General features: G+C 40.0%; 1 protein-coding gene across 2 annotated transcripts in view; it reads left to right on the forward strand.

Annotated features, from left to right (window-relative positions):
- Nucleotides 1-2075: 2075 nt before the first annotated feature.
- The window catches only part of KCNJ16 (potassium inwardly rectifying channel subfamily J member 16), a 48489-nt gene continuing 34782 nt past the window's right edge, over nucleotides 2076-15782 (forward strand). The window contains exon 1 of one of the 2 annotated variants that reach the window (XM_066235955.1): nucleotides 2076-2218. The gene's annotated coding sequence lies outside the window, so the exon portion shown is untranslated. The remainder of the gene's footprint in view (nucleotides 2219-15782) is intronic. The other variant, XM_066235956.1, reaches the window with a different exon arrangement.

Consider the following 15782-nt stretch of genomic DNA (forward strand, 5'->3'; position numbering starts at 1 on the left):
GCAGACATACATTTTTAACTCTTTTGAGTAAAGACGAAAGAGCATGACTGCTGGATTATATGTTGAAAGATAGGTTATGGAAATTATAGAAATTCAATTGACCTGAAGCTCACCACATATTCATCATGAATCAGAAAGGAGGAACATGGACTTTGGAGAACGGAGAATGGTAATGGTTTCCCGAGTCCTGGGACTGGCAAACAGTTTCCTGTAAATGGTCTGATACTAGATATCTTAGGCATTGAGGGCCACATGGTCTCCTCTGAGACTCTGAAGGTCACTGTTTTTCTACTTACATGTGAGTATGGGTGTGTCTGATGTTCTGGGAATGTACTTCAAACAAAGGAATGAAGCCACACTGCGATGATATGACTCAGTTGGAGTTGGGAAGCTGTCCAACTTCCCCATCTTGCTTCCTGTCCTGCCTTCTCTGTGGTCTTTTTGATGCTGTACAGTTAAGATGGCTCACCTTAGATCAGTCCAAACACTCACCCAAACAAAGCCACCTCCCCTGAAAATGTCCTTGCCGAGCGGAGGGAGTACTGTGTATGGTTGTGTCCTTTTAAAAGTCCTTTCCGATGGAATATTGAGAAAGGGAGCTCAACTTTATAGCAGGCCAGTAATTGAGCCAAGGAATTGATAATACTAAGCAATCAAGTCAGGCTCGTTATAGATAAACCATAATGAAAGTTGCCTCAGTTAGAATGGAAATGTAAACGTTCCTCTCGTGTTCAAATTTCTTTGCAGAAAAGTGAGCCTCTGGGTCTGCTACTTCCCAATGACATTGATGGATGATTGAAAAGATTGGTCCCTTGGAGGGTTCAAAATCTTCTACCAGTTACTGTATTGTGCTGCAATCAGAATGTCAAAACCCAGATGATAGCTAACAGGTTTGGAACATGATCTAGCTCAGGCAGGTATTTTTGTTGTTGTTCTTATCATTATTGGCCCCATTTTGCAGATGAGGAAACTGAGTCTAGACAGGTTAAGCAGCTCCCAAAGTCACAAAGCTAATAAGTGAAGACATCAGCATTGAAATCCAATCTTGCTTCTAAAGTCTTTGTGCTTTTCAAAAATGGAAATGCAAAGCAAACAACCCTAAAACAGCAGCTCCGGTCAGGATCTAGAAACAGTCCTTTCAATTTTGAGGGTCAACCAAACGATGGGGCTCCTAGATCCCTGGTTACTGGTGTTCTTCGGAGTAAAGAAAAATAGGAATTCCTCGTCAGCATGGTTCTGCTTTGAGCTGCCCTGCATACAGCTCCCCAGAGTTGTAAGTGCTTGGGATTGTGATTTAGTTTCTTTTGGCTGCATTTCATTTTTTGGACCTTTCTCTTGATGCTATTATTTAAAGCCACCTGTTCACTTACTGTTCAATTTTCTGGCTTCTGGTCAGTCAGCTTGCCTACCTTACCCCCTCCACATTTCATTTCACCCCTGAGGACCTACTGCAGGGATGGAATAACTATACATCTGGCTCAGCTACAGCCAATATTTTCTTTATCCTCTCTGTTTTAAGCTCTGATTCAGGGATCAGGAGGAAGGAGGACCCTCCAACCTTAATCTCTGTCTTCTATTTATCAGAGCTTCTTTGGAACTGTGTGGCAATCGGTAAAGAATCATGGAGGGTACGTTGAATAAAAGTAGGAGTGGATGCGAGGCTGCTTCTGGTTGTCTTGTGTCAGTTTTCATTGGCATGCAATCTCAACCCTCACCTGCTAAGAGGTAGACAAAAGAGTTCTGCTTAAAAAGGATTTCTTTGCATTGCTCAAAGTCTGAAAGCCATCAGATAGATTTCCATAGGTTTGCTCCCAGCGACCCTGTTGGTAAATATTTGAGTCACTTACTGGCATTGTTGAGTGCATTTCTGGCCCAGGAAATCTTCCTCCTTTGTATCCCTGACTGAGTGAAAACTTAGTCAGGTGTGCTTGAATGACCTTCATGCTGCGCCTTCTCCAGAGGCACGGGGGTGTGTGGGGGGGTGGGGAGTAGCCACAGTCTCAGCTGACTGGCTATCACCCGCTTTGTAAGATGCCAAGGGTTACCTATGTAGATTCCCAGGGGGGAATTGTAGGAACAACCAATGTCAATGGTTAACCCAGGATTTTGGTGTCTGGAGCTTTTCTTTCCTTTATTATTAACCAAAGAATGTTTTTTTTACCATTGCTTAGCTGTGAGCACCCAACTCACAGATCCTCTATGGGGAGAGTGAACAAAGGTAAGTTTTGCTCTATTTTTTGTTATTATACAAGGTCTTTCAGCCTATGTGTCATTCGTGCTGTACTATGTTTAGGGATCAGCCTTGCTCTGCATCCATCAATGTCAATATTAATGTTGAATTAAATGCAATAAAGATAGTTTAATTTCCTGTCCAAGTGCTTCAAGTAAGGGCCAGTGTATCATTCCTTGAGATCTGTTGAAGATTTGGTCAAAAGTTGTTTCAAATTGGTCTTTAAGGAGCTTGTTAAACAGCTCTTAGTGCCATTATCTAGCCATTATCTATGTAGATATCTAGAAGTGACTTCTTTATATTCCAGATTCAATACCAGATGGAATATTTTGTTATTTCTTTCAGGAGCAAATTATTACATCCTGTTTTATGAATATATAGCTTCTAGTATTCAAATATGAATCTACATACCACCTAAAAAAACTTCAAAAAAACTAGGTTATTTTTTTTGAGAATTATATATATAATGATAATATAATGATCTGAGAGAGAATAAAAACATCCATTTCTTAAACTGACTTTAACAAACTAGAAGTAAAGAATTATCTCCTGTTGTAATCATCTTCCTCTCTCTAAAGCCTTTTTTTTTTCTTGTCCATTAAAATTATAGAACTTCTGTCTTTGAGTATTTATTCAGAGAGGTGTAGACTGTCAATCTTCCTCTCTGGCTACCATAAATTCTGTGATGTATGTATATCAGTTGTTGCCCTTGTTGGTGGTTATAGGTGGTCAATAAGAAGTTTACTATCAATCAGATAATTTTGATCATGTGAATCACACTCTTGCATAGTCATATGAACTGAAAGGTTTTTAGGAAAAAAAGGACTGGAGTACTTCTGCTAAATATTATTAGCCTTATAGCTACAAGAGTCAGACCCTTAAGACTAAAGAATATATTAATGTATCTTTATCACATAACTATGGGAAATATAAGCCAACCACACTCTGTCATATTTTAAGCAATAAAGTGACATGGAGTGTCTAACCCTTAGCTGTTTTTGAAGAATACCATTTAAAGAATTATGAAAATAAGCCAAAAAAAACATTCAAGGGTAAACAGAGTCCAAAGTTCAGTTCAATTAGAGAGTGAGAGGAAGAGAGAGAGAGAGAGAGAGAGCAGAGGCACACAGACAAGAGATCTAGAGCAATAGATAGATATAATGCCTGCTTAAGTTTATTTTTAGAACATGAAAATATGAGAATTGTGGCAAATCCAAGATATTCATTTCATACTAAACAAGACCATGACAATATTTGAAACAGGAAGAAAAGATTGTAGTAGGAGGAGCACTTAATATGATATTTTAATGTTTTTTCCTAAATTAGTGTATTTGGACTCGCAAAATAACAAGTTTTCAAGGACAATTGAAAAAATGTGTTTCTTTTGTTATGCATGTTAATGGTGAGTCCAAGTTAAAGCTTGGATATAAATTATTTGAAAATTAGGACTTGGCAAAGTTTTGTGGAAAACAATTGACATATAATGGGTATTCAGAGTAAATACTTAGTACCATAATAATCGATATATTTAATGGAACCTTCTCTCTTTTGAATTTGTAAAACTCATCATTTGAACAATCTATTCAGTTTTTTTATTTCTTGTGAATTTATCCTTGAGTATTTTATGTTACTCCTTTGTTCTGGGAAAAATGGCTCCACATCTAACTTTAGGAATAGTGGATGAAAAAATGTCATGATTTCAGGCATCACTCTAATGGTTCCTATAGTGAGATGGAGAAATAGGCATTTTCTGTGCTTATTATGATCTGGATGCTTAAATGCTATATCTATTGGATCTTTGTCTTAGCTTTGAGAAGGGCTATTCCATTCATTTTATCAGAGAAGCTTAGATTTTCCAATTTCTGGCTGTGTAATCTTGGGAAAGTCATGTAACTTCTTCAAGTGTTATCTAAATTCTAAATGCAATTTGGCCAAAAGGAAACTGATTTCTTTTTACTGAGACAAAGAACAGGTTATAGTAAAAGACTGCCATGGTCTAGCCTTCTAAAGGCATTGTCTCCTCTTCCTCTAACTTGTCTTTCTCTACCATATATTCAGGCTCTTATATATTCTCTCACATATGTTATATAGTTTATTTTTTATGTGTATGAGTGCTGCCTCCAAATAATCATGTTCACACTAGTAGCAATTTGCCAGTAGTTATGAGAAACCATGAGGTGAACATACTGTACCTTTTAGAAGCATTCAACAATTTGGATGGAGCCTGACCAGGCAGTGGTGCAGTGGATAGAATGCTGGTCTGAGATGCTGAGGACCCAGGTTTGAAATCCCAAGTTCACCAGATTGAGCATGAGCTCACCAGCCTGAGCACGGGGTGCCAGCTTGAGCATGGAATCATGGACACGACTGACCCCATGGTCACTGGCTTTAGCCCAAAAGTCACTGGCTTAAAACTAAGGTCTCTGGCCTGAGTAAGGGGTTACTGGCTCAGTTGGAGCCCCTTGGTCAAGGCACATATGAAAAAGTAATCAATGAACTAAGGTGCCACAACTATGAGTTCATGCTTCTCATTTCTCTCCCTTCTTGTCTGTCTCTCTCTTACAACAAACAAACAAACAAACAGAAACTATTTGGATGGAGAGTAAGAGAAATAAATAATTTAACTGATAAGCAGTTTAAATAACTACTTTTGTAATGGAGGTATTCTAATATATATCAGAGTTCAAAATGAGTATATATGGTCAAGAAAAATCCTAAGACTGGAATAGGTTGAACTTGGGGCCCAGTCCTTTGTGTTATAGCAGGGGTCCCCAAACTACGGCCCGCGGTCTGCATGAGGCCCCCTGAGGCCATTTATCCGGCCCCCGCTGCACTTCCGGAAGGGGCACCTCTTTCATTGGTGGTCAGTGAGAGGAGCATAGTTCCCATTGAAATACTGGTCAGTTTGTTGATTTAAATTTACTTGTTCTTTATTTTAAATATTGTATTTGTTCCCGTTTTGTTTTTTTACTTTAAAATAAGATATGTGCAGTGTGCATAGGAATTTGTTCATAGTTTTTTTTATAGCCCGGCCCTCCAACAGTTTGAGGGACAGTGAACTGGCCCCCTGTGTAAAAAGTTTGGGGACCCCTGTGTTATAGTCTTTATCCTCTAGAATTTTGGGGTAGAGATCAAGGTAATAGGCTCCTTTCTCTTCTGTTTTTTCAAGGTTTTTTTTTTTTTCATGGAAAATTTTAAGGAGCTCTATTAAAGTATGATTTTTGTGAGACTAAATTCTTGGGTTAAGTTACTACATGATTAGCTTGTTGGCTGTGCCCCGGAAAACTATCTACTCACCCACAAAAGCAGCCAATCTTTTCACAGCTCTGTACTCTTCATCACACGTGAGACTGTTCCAAACAATGGATATTTCAGGACATTCTGTCTCAATTTTTGGAAAATAATTCCAAAGTAACTTCACAAAACCAAGGCACCTGGCATAATAGCTGGACCACAGGAATTGTTCAATTGCTCTCTGATTCAAGGTTCTCCTGCGCAGAAGCCAGAAGAACATTAGGTCAGTTGAACATGAGCTTAATAGCTCTCACCAGCTAGAACATACCTGAAAGTCAAGTTCAGCCTTGGTTAGTGTTCTCGTGATGTGCTATTGAGTTCTATTTGTACAAGGCACCATAATATCCTTTCACAGACTTTCAAATGATCTAAGACTTATAAGTTATACATATTTAAATTTAGGCTTTGTGGGAACAGGAGGTGGTTCCATTTCCTTATGACTAAAGTTGTGTTTCACTGTATTAGATAATAATATTGAGCTGAAGATAAGATTGCACCATTAGCCTTAGGAGTTCAAAAGCTAAAGAAACACTTGGCAAAATAAAGCTACACAAAGCAAAATCACAAACAGGCAGACCTGAACAAACCAAATGAAAGCAAAATTTGCTGTGCTTTATACTTAAAGGAATTAAGTACATGAGAAGTCAGGACAATATTTCCTTGCATTATATTGGTGTAGAAAGAATATTCTTTGAGTATTTCTCCTGTATAACTATGTCACCTTACTCCTGCTATTTGCTGATGCATAGAGTGGACACCATTTCTCGAGGGGTGCATTTTTGTCCCAGTGCAAGGCATGTTTTCTCGGTAAAAATAACTATCTCTAACAGAAAGAACTAGGTCATCACTTATCAGGGCTCTATTCTCTTTTGAAGTCATTCATCCACTGTGTTTTATTGTCTAAAACTGCATTACTTTTGACGTGGTGCCATTCAGTTTATGGAATAGATGCTCAGAATATGTTTTCACACCTGAATGGAGGGTTCAAGATGGTTTTAGAAATTTTCCTACAAAGGCTCAGTTTGTCTATATTCCATAAAATGGGTAGAAAGACCAAAAGGTGTCTTATGATGTGATAGAAAGAACATTGAACCTTTATCATTATACTTTTATCATTATTTGCCAGTACATAATTCTTCATAGTCAGTTTTCTCATCTATAAAATCCATGTGAATTTTCCTATTGATTCTGCTTCTCTAATAAAGCTCTGATGATTGAGCCTATTACTATATATTTATCATAAGTTTATGAGAAGATTTGACCTTGGACAATGGGTCACACAAGTCTTTATAAAGCGGTTGTTTCTGTATCTGGTGCTGGAGCCTGAAGCTGTGAGGCAGGTAGTTGAGAGAGTAGATAAATGTGAAGTGGAGGAAGACAACAAGTGGAAACCAGGGAAGGTTGGCTGGAAGTCACGAGGATGAAATGGAGCCTGTGTCTGAATCCTGGGGCTTCTAATTAGATAATGGGGGTGGCCAGCAGGAGAAGCTAGTGCCATCCCTTGTGTAGCCTGGGAGATGTAGAATCTGAAGGAAGAGACCCAGCAGGAATTTTACTTACCTGCTGCCCTATGCCAACTATTTGAGCCAGCAGATTAGTGATAACCTGGGTGAGTTGCCACACTGCCTCTGTCCTTCACAGACTTTCTGATGTAAAAAGAATATGGTTATTGCCCTGGCTAGACAGATTAGTTGGCTGGAGTATTGTTCCAAAACACAGAGGTTGCTGGTTCAATCCCAGTCAGGGCACATACAGGAACAGCTCGATGTTGCTGTATCTCTTTCTCTCTCTCTCTCTTCTTTTCTCTCTCACTGAAATCAATCAATCAACAAAGAGAAAACAATAAAAAAAAAAAGAATATGGCTATTGGTTCACATCATGCCTTATATTATGCATACTATCTGCATGGCCCCGGGCTAACCTAGAGCAATGAAGGGAATGGAATTCTGAGACATATAGATTTTGTTTAGCTAAAGTAGTACAATCCAAATCTACCACCTCTGACATCTGCCATTCAGAATATAAAACAAATGATTGAGACATAGCTCCCACCTCCAGATAGCTAACTGTGTGGTGAGAGAGTCTTAAATCACTGTGATATGTGTTATAATAGAACTGCCTTGCCAGCTTCACAAGCATAAAGTGAGATTAATGCACATGAACACGCTTTGGAAATGTTAAAATTTTGATGGTTTTTCAGAGTGTCATTTTGGCTGTTTGAAAGTAGGTTACCTCTGTTTTCAAAGGAAAACACTGGGCAATAAATTCATTCTAGATATTTTAATAAGTTTAGGCTCCCTGAGCTCCCTTGGTCTTTGTCTTATTTGACTTAGGAAAGTGGTGGTGCTGAATGGATAGCAACCGAACCCCTGCACTGGATCCCTGCATCCCTGTGATCCTGCCTGTGTGTTTGTCACCAGCCTTTCTCCCGGACAGGATGCTAGCCCTGCTTAAGGATGACTAACTAACTCCTCTTTTAAGCTCAGAAAAGTAAGAGCAACAGTAAGACAAAGTATCAGAATTTCTTGTCCACTATAAACAACAAAAAAGTATAGAAGTTAGAAAGTAGGCTGAAACTGTTATACAAAACCGTATTGTGAAAACTACCCGTGCATCTGCATTGTCTTACCTAGACTTTTTCTAATTCCTTATGACTATGTTTGATGAACTCTTTCATCTTAGTCCTCTGCCTGTTTCTCTTCCTTTGATGCTGTCTAATAGAGTAGAGTTGGTATATTTCAAAGACCTCCCATTTTCTCCGCAGCATGATGATAGTGTCAGAGTGACTGGTGGCCTCATTGTCTCTTTGAAGGGTTTGTTTCCGCATCTCAAACGTCTGTTCCAAAGTCATGCAAAGAGGATAGTTTGGTAATTTTTCTGTGTATAATATGAGACTATGTGGAGAAACTTATGAAAACATTCATCTACCAGTGACAAAACGTGTCACTTCACAGCATAGATATTTTCAATTTACGGATTGATATTTATTTAACAGACACAGAGTGCTAACTACATGCTGTGCATTGTTCTGAGTGTTTTACAAATATTCATTCTTTATCTCCAAGATGGATTTTAATTTTACAGATGAGGAAACAAGAACACAAAGAGGCCATGTAATATTCCCAAGGTCAAACAGCTAAAAAATGAAATAGCTGATTTGGGAGCAGGCAATTGTTCTTTACACTTTATGTTTTGTGTGTGTGTATGTGTATGTGTGTGTGTGTGTGTGTGTGTGTGTGTGTGTGTGACAGAGACAGAGAGAGAGAGAGACAGACAGGAACAGACAAACAGGAAGGGAGAGAGATGAGAAGCATTAATTCTTCGTTGCAGCTCCTTAGTCTCCTTAGTTGTTCACTGATTGCTTTCTCATATGTGCCTTGACTGGGGGGCTACAGTAAACTAAGTGACCCCTTGCTCAAGCCAGCAAACTTAGTCTTCAAGCTAGCAACCTTGGGGCACAAGCCAGTGTCCATGGGGCCACATCCATGAGCCCATGCTCAAGCCAGCAATGCTGTACTCAAGTTGGATAAGCCCATGCTCAAGCTGGTGACCTTGGGGTTTCAAACTTGGGTCCTCTGTGTCCCAGTCTAATGCTCTATCCACTATGTTACCGCCTGGTCAGGCTATAATTTGTGTTTTTAAACACTAATAAATGCCCTCTAAAGAATTGTAGTTCCCCATAAATTCCTATCTGTTTGATTATTAGGAATTCTAAGTTATATTAACACATCATTTGGGTTATATACTCAACAGTGAAGAAACCTTATACACAACTCCAGATGAAAGGCTGAGGAGGATACCGGCACTGACAGGATGAGATAGAATCAGACCACCTGAACCCTGTGCTCTGAAATCCGATTATTGATTTCTTTGTAGTGTTCTATCTTGCATGCCAAGCATGAAATTGTACTTCATCACAGCCTTTAAAGGATGAATTCAAGCAAATCAGCATCAGAAAAGATTTATGCACTCTCTTTAATGGGCAGAACCCTGGTTATACCAGCACAGAGATTTGTCACTTTTGTCAAAAGCTCATAAGTGCAAGCAGAACTTTAAAAACATAAATCAGTACAAATTTCAGTTCATTGAGCAAGTATAATATCCAGTCCAAGGAAAGTAATATTTCATTGATACGAGAGATTGTAATTGCTCTTTATGGTCTTAATCACATACGGAAGTCTGTTGACTGTAATACCAAATATTGAACTAATACCAAGTAAGTCATTTGTAGGTAAAAGTAGAGCCCAATGGTCCCTGAGAGACTTCTTAGTTAAAGCCACTTCTTAATTAATCCAATGTAAAGTAGCCTCTTTTCTTTGTGCCAGTGCCTATTGACTTTGGTAGTTAGAAATTACTCCTTAATAATGCAAGTCTTTAGAATGAAAATTTTGATGGATAAAGAAGTCATAGTTTTTACTAGTTTTTTTTTTACTATTGAACTTTTTATGATTCAAAAAATAATTGGAAAAAATAATTGCATTAGAATAATTGTTGAGTAATCGTTTTTCAATGTTCACCAAAAGAATGTCTCTTGAAGAATGAAATAGGATGTTTACTTTTTAAGTTTTTTTTTTTTTAAAGAAACCTATTGGAAAAAGTTGGTCAGTTGCCTTCCCCTTCAAATTGTGAGTGCATTCATCTTTGAGATGGCTGAGTTCTCGAAGGTCCTAATAAACTTCTGTGTTGTGTCTGGCATTTCCTTTTACGTAGTCTCCGCTCTTAAACTAAAGACCAGATCATTCTCTGACATACTTTTGTTTTTGTTGTTTTGTTCATCTTTGCTCTTTCTCCCCCATTTGATTCCTAATGAGCATAACAAACAACATTTGTGGCAGGACTTCAAGGCTTAGAACATTCTTCTACAACAGTTGTCACCTTTTATCTTCAAACAGCTCAGGGAGATTGTGAGAGCAGCTAGAGCAGAATTCTTATGACAATGATGAAAATGCGGAGGATCAGCTCAGTGAGGTGACATGCTGGCGAGGCAGACAGGATAACTCACAGGCCAGGGTTTTGACTCCAGATCTGCGCCCCTCTCACACACCAGGCAGCTACTACAGTGCTTTCTCTCCTTTTCTATCTCTGCAGTAGAGAAATCTTGGCAGGGTAACAGGTGCCTTCTCAGAACGGCATTGCTGTGAGTTTTTTTTTTTACCTGACACACTTGGATTTACATCTAGGCGTGGCCACTTACGATTTGTAATTTAGACAAGTGGTTTTCCAAGTGTGGCCCAAGACGATAAGCATCAGCATTTTTTGGAAACCTGTAAAAACTATAGATACTCAGGCCCCACCGCACACCCACTGAATGAGCAGCTCCGGGAGGGAGTCCAGCGTGTCTGCATCTCACAGATCCTCCACGTGGTTCTGATGGACATGAATGTTTGCGACCCAGGGATCTAGGCCAAAGCCCTTCCCCACTATAGAAGTTCTGTTTTCTCTTTCATTGGATCAATGTCAGCGATGATACAGAGCTCTTAGGAGGATGGGGGCAAGAATGTGAAAGGACACACCCAGAAGGAAGGCCCCTTAGGAATGCTGACATCCCCAGAGCCCTGAATGTTACTGCAAGGGTTCATTCTGACTCATTCAATAAATTTGGTTCTCCAGGAGAACAGAAATATGGTGACCTCCTTTTTTGGATGCAACACTATTTTCTTTTTTTTTTTTTTTGTATTTTTCTGAAGCTGGAAACGGGGAGAGACAGTCAGACAGACTCCCGCATGCGCCCGTCCATCCGGCATGCCTACCAGGGGTGACGCTCTGCCCACCAGGGGGCGATGCTCTGCCCACCAGGGGGTGATGCTCTGCCCCTTCGGGGCATCGCTCTGCCGCGACCAGAGCCACTGTAGCACCTGGGGCAGAGGCCGAGGAGCCATCCCCAGCTCCCGGGGCCATCTTTGCTCCAATGGAGCCTTGGCTGCGGGAGGGGAAGAGAGAGACAGAGAGGAAGGAGGGGGTGGGAGTGGAGAAGCAAATGGGCGCTTCTCCTATGTGCCCTGGCCGGGAATCGAACCCGGGTTCCCCACACGCCAGGCCGACGCTCTACCGCTGAGCCAACGGGCCAGGGCCAACACTATTTTCTAAATGTGGGAGAGATGACGATTTCTAACTTATGGGTGAACTGGATGGTGTCCTAGTTAGCGGCTGGCATGGAAAAGAAATTAAACAAAGCCAATTGGCATTTTTCTCTCTAGGAGCTTGTGAGAAGTCAGGGAGAGGGCATGAACCTCTGTCTTTTTCACCATTTCATTTGCCTACGTGACTGTGGCTGTTGGGTCACAATAGCTTTGCCCGATGGTCAACTTTTGTTCCATAGTTTGTATTGCTTAAAATGTGTATATCTAAATATATCTGTCATTTAAAAGACCTCAGCTTTTTTTTTAAATCTATAAATTCAATTTAAAAACTCATCAAAAAAAAAAAATTCCAACTGGTGTTCACCAGAACATATGAAAGCTGGTCTTACGTAGCTATGTGGAGTACAGGGGTAGGAGCCAGCAAGCCAGGCAATTTCTGCTCCTGGTTCCCTGTGTGTCCTCTCCCGGGCCCTACAAAAGTAGAGAACACTTGTTAAATACCTACCATGTGCCAGGTGCTATGCTGTATACTTGTGGTCACCCTATCCTCATTTATTTGGCAATTTTTTTAATTGGGAGGTGCTTTGTAACAGGAATTTGGAGATTTAAGCCACATCAGTTAGCCACCTAAATTTGTGTTTCTAGATTGAATCAAGATCCTTGCATAACCTGTACATGAATTTTAATGACCAGGAAAGAAAGCAGTGTGACACCTTCTTTCAATAAACTCTTAGAGCCCCCAGGTTTCAGAAGTTTAAAGAGAAACAACCAGCCAAAGCCATGTTTGTTTGTTTGTTTGTTTCAGCAGTTCCCAGGGTGGGACTCCTGACTTGGGGGGAGACAGTAAAGGGAAAAAAAAGAAACAAATAATACCTTATGGTACTGAAGTGTAAAACTACAGGGTTTCCATAATTGTGGTCATCTATAGCCAGAGGACACTCTAATAAATCACCTTAACTTGGTAAGAGGAGAGGAAAATGCTTAACTATAAACTAGACTTACAACCTCATGTAACATATTTTCAAAAGGTTACCATATCTCTGTTTACCAAATTTATCTGTGCATAAAACAAAACGAAACAAAAATAATGAAAAGCTGGTTACTCCAGTATTTACATAGAACACAGGGATCTAACTGTTTAGAATCTCTGGTTAATCACACTCAAGATCAAAGCAGAGTGGATGTGGATGTGCTGATGACGGGTCAGCCCTGACGCAGGGCTGCTTTGGGAAGGTGACTGTGACCCGTGGGAACTGGGGCTGTCCACTTCTGTCCAGCCTCAGCTGCCTGGCTGCACCACAAGAGAGCCCTTCAGTCTCTTGCTCAAGCATTTTTTTTAAGACTCCACCTCTGATTTAATCACTGGCTTATCTTCCTCTGAAAGTATTTGTGCTGGTTAAACAGGGCAACTCGATCTAGGCAGAACCTGCTGTTTCTGCCTGTGTCCAAAGGGTCAGCGGTAGAAAGGCTGATCACAGTGATTTTATAATTGAATGGGGCCATTGTCCCACGGGTTTTTGTTGTTGTTGTTATTTGTTGGGTTTTTTTGGGGGGGGAGAGTGTTGTTTTTTGTTTTTGTTTTTGTCCTTCTCTTGAAAGACAAGTCTACCGGCTTGAAATCTCTCTGATAAGAGGGAAAGTCTACCTAAAAACACCGTGTGTCTCCTCACAAGCCTTTCGCTTGTTAAAAACAGACCATCTCTGTTACATTTTGGCGGGATGAAATGGCACACATGGTTTGGGTAATTGAGGTCAGTGGAAACGCTTGGACTTGATTTTCCCAAGGACTGCTCTGAGCTGGATTAGGGACCTAATTTAGCCACACAGCCCTACTTACAGATTGAGTTGCCAATTCATTGAGGGCATTTAGGATTTTTATAGTCTCCTTCTGATATTTTTATGTCACCTGTTCTGTTGGCTGGGCTGCCAGTCTCATTCTTTGCTATGGTCCTGGGTGGGTCTTGTTTCCTGCAATTTCCCAGGTCGACCTTTATGAGACACGGAGGGACAATGGGACTTGATTTTAGCTTGTACTGGACTCTTGAATCATACTGATCTCCTACTCCATGAAGAGTCTCTTTTCCCTTTTTGCCCCTCTCATGTAGTTTCACATTTAATTTGAAACTCTTGAATGCATCGACCTACACTGTGAAATAATATCAATATGTCGAATACTATGATGTTCTTGGTGGGGGGAGGGGAGGACGCTTGCTCTGTTTAAGCAGAGCCTCATCGTAGGGCAAGAACACAGGTATTAGACAATACCCAAAAGTCTGCCCCCTAAATAACAGAGTCCTAAATTATCTACTTAAAAGCACATTTGAGTGAACCCTAGTAGGATTTTAATTTTTTTTATTTAGTTTTTACTGTTTTATGAGTCTCAGTTTCTATGTAGCATCAAAATAACTTTAACCAACATCTTTCAAATATGTGCTTGCTTCCTTTAGCTAGGATATTCAGAATTGAAAAGTAAACCATTATTTATACCCTGGCAATATACATCTAGTGATCTGTAGCTCTCGTGTAGAGTTAAAGAGTAACTTTGTAAGATTTTCATCACCTCTTGATAATGCGACAGGTTCCCATCTAAGAGTAAGCTTACACCTAGAATGGCATTTTGGGGAAACAAATTCAGAACATGACTTTTGTCAGGCAAAAACTTCATAGCTGGAAATAATTGAACTACTTACTAGTCTATAGTTTGCAGTAAAAGATTCCTTAGAGACAAAGGGATACATAGAAGAACATTCTAAAAGGTATAAAATAACCTTTCAAAGGCATTTGTATTTGTTCCCTGTGGCTGACAGAACAGGGAGGCTTAAAACGACAATTTCAGAGGCTGGAAGTCTGAATTGAGGCCACCTTCCCTCCAAAACCTTTAGAAGAGCCCCTACCCTGCTTCTTCCAGCTTTTGGTGGCCCCAGGTGTTCTTGGCTTGTGGCTGCATCACTCCTATCTCTGCCTCCATCTTTACATGGTTTGTTCCTCTCTTTTCTCTCTGTGTGTGTATGTATGTGTGTGTGTGTTCTCTTCTTATAAGGACAACAGCCATATTGGATTAGGACCTACCCTAATGACTTCATTTTAACTTAATTACATCTGCCAAGATCTTATTTCTAAATAAGGTTACATTCACAGGTACCATACAGTTCCACCCATAACAGATGATACTGTAATGGCAAAGAGAGGAGAGATTCCATAATTTCCTTAGAAAAGAAAAGAGAAACACAGTGAAATGAAAAATGACTTCCTTTTCATTTCCTGAATAATCCCTCTATTGTTGTACTTTTTGGTTGGCCATTACAAAATGGTAAGCTAATACTCGATGGAAACATTTATTTTTCTGCTTACAGTTCTGAAGCTTTAATCTCTTTGAAAAGGCATGGCCAGACTCGTTCTTTTATAATTTGCCATGACTATTGGGATTTGATAAGCAGTCAGCAAGCGGGCAACCTCAATGCTGATAATAAACAAAATGGGGCTCTTGCGACCCAGACAGCCCTGTGTTCCAAAGCTTCTGCTCTATTTTCCAGACTTCCTAGCGTAAAGAGAAATAACAAAAGAAACATTTGCATTTACTTAAGGCTTTGGAAAAAAATATTGAAGTGAAAATAATAGTAATCTTGAAGGAGTATCTGTATGGAAGAACTGAGCCAATAGTTTTGACCACGGCTGTTGGTCCTTTGAGGAGGGTGGAAAGGTGGGAGTACCAAATGAATCTATCTGTGCACGAAACATCTCTGTGGCGAAAAGACTCTTGATGAATCAATGTTGCCTTGGTGAAGTTGAGAAAGTTGCAGAAGCTAAATGAACCTGAGCTGCTGACAGTTAGTGATACTCAGGCACCATCTGGATGGAAAGGATGGGCTGGCAGAAGATTGAAACGAACACATCCATCCAAAGAGCTATGAAGCCAGAGAAATACAGCCAGCAGCAAAAATGAGGGATGTGGTAAATACATTTACCTCACTGTTTGTCACTCAGACAGATTTGAATGGGTAGATTTGACCAAGACAAAATTTATTATGCACTATCACCCCTAGGTCTAAAATAATTTTGGACTTTTAGAATAGAGTCACACTTGCAAGTAAATGCACAGTGGGCACAATGCCTTGTTTCCAAGAACATGATGCATCCAATTTGCTAAGTTCACCAATCCTGAGAGATGGGAGGAACTA

This window comes from Saccopteryx bilineata, chromosome 6, assembly GCF_036850765.1.
Source record: "Saccopteryx bilineata isolate mSacBil1 chromosome 6, mSacBil1_pri_phased_curated, whole genome shotgun sequence".
Lineage (NCBI taxonomy): Eukaryota > Metazoa > Chordata > Mammalia > Chiroptera > Emballonuridae > Saccopteryx > Saccopteryx bilineata.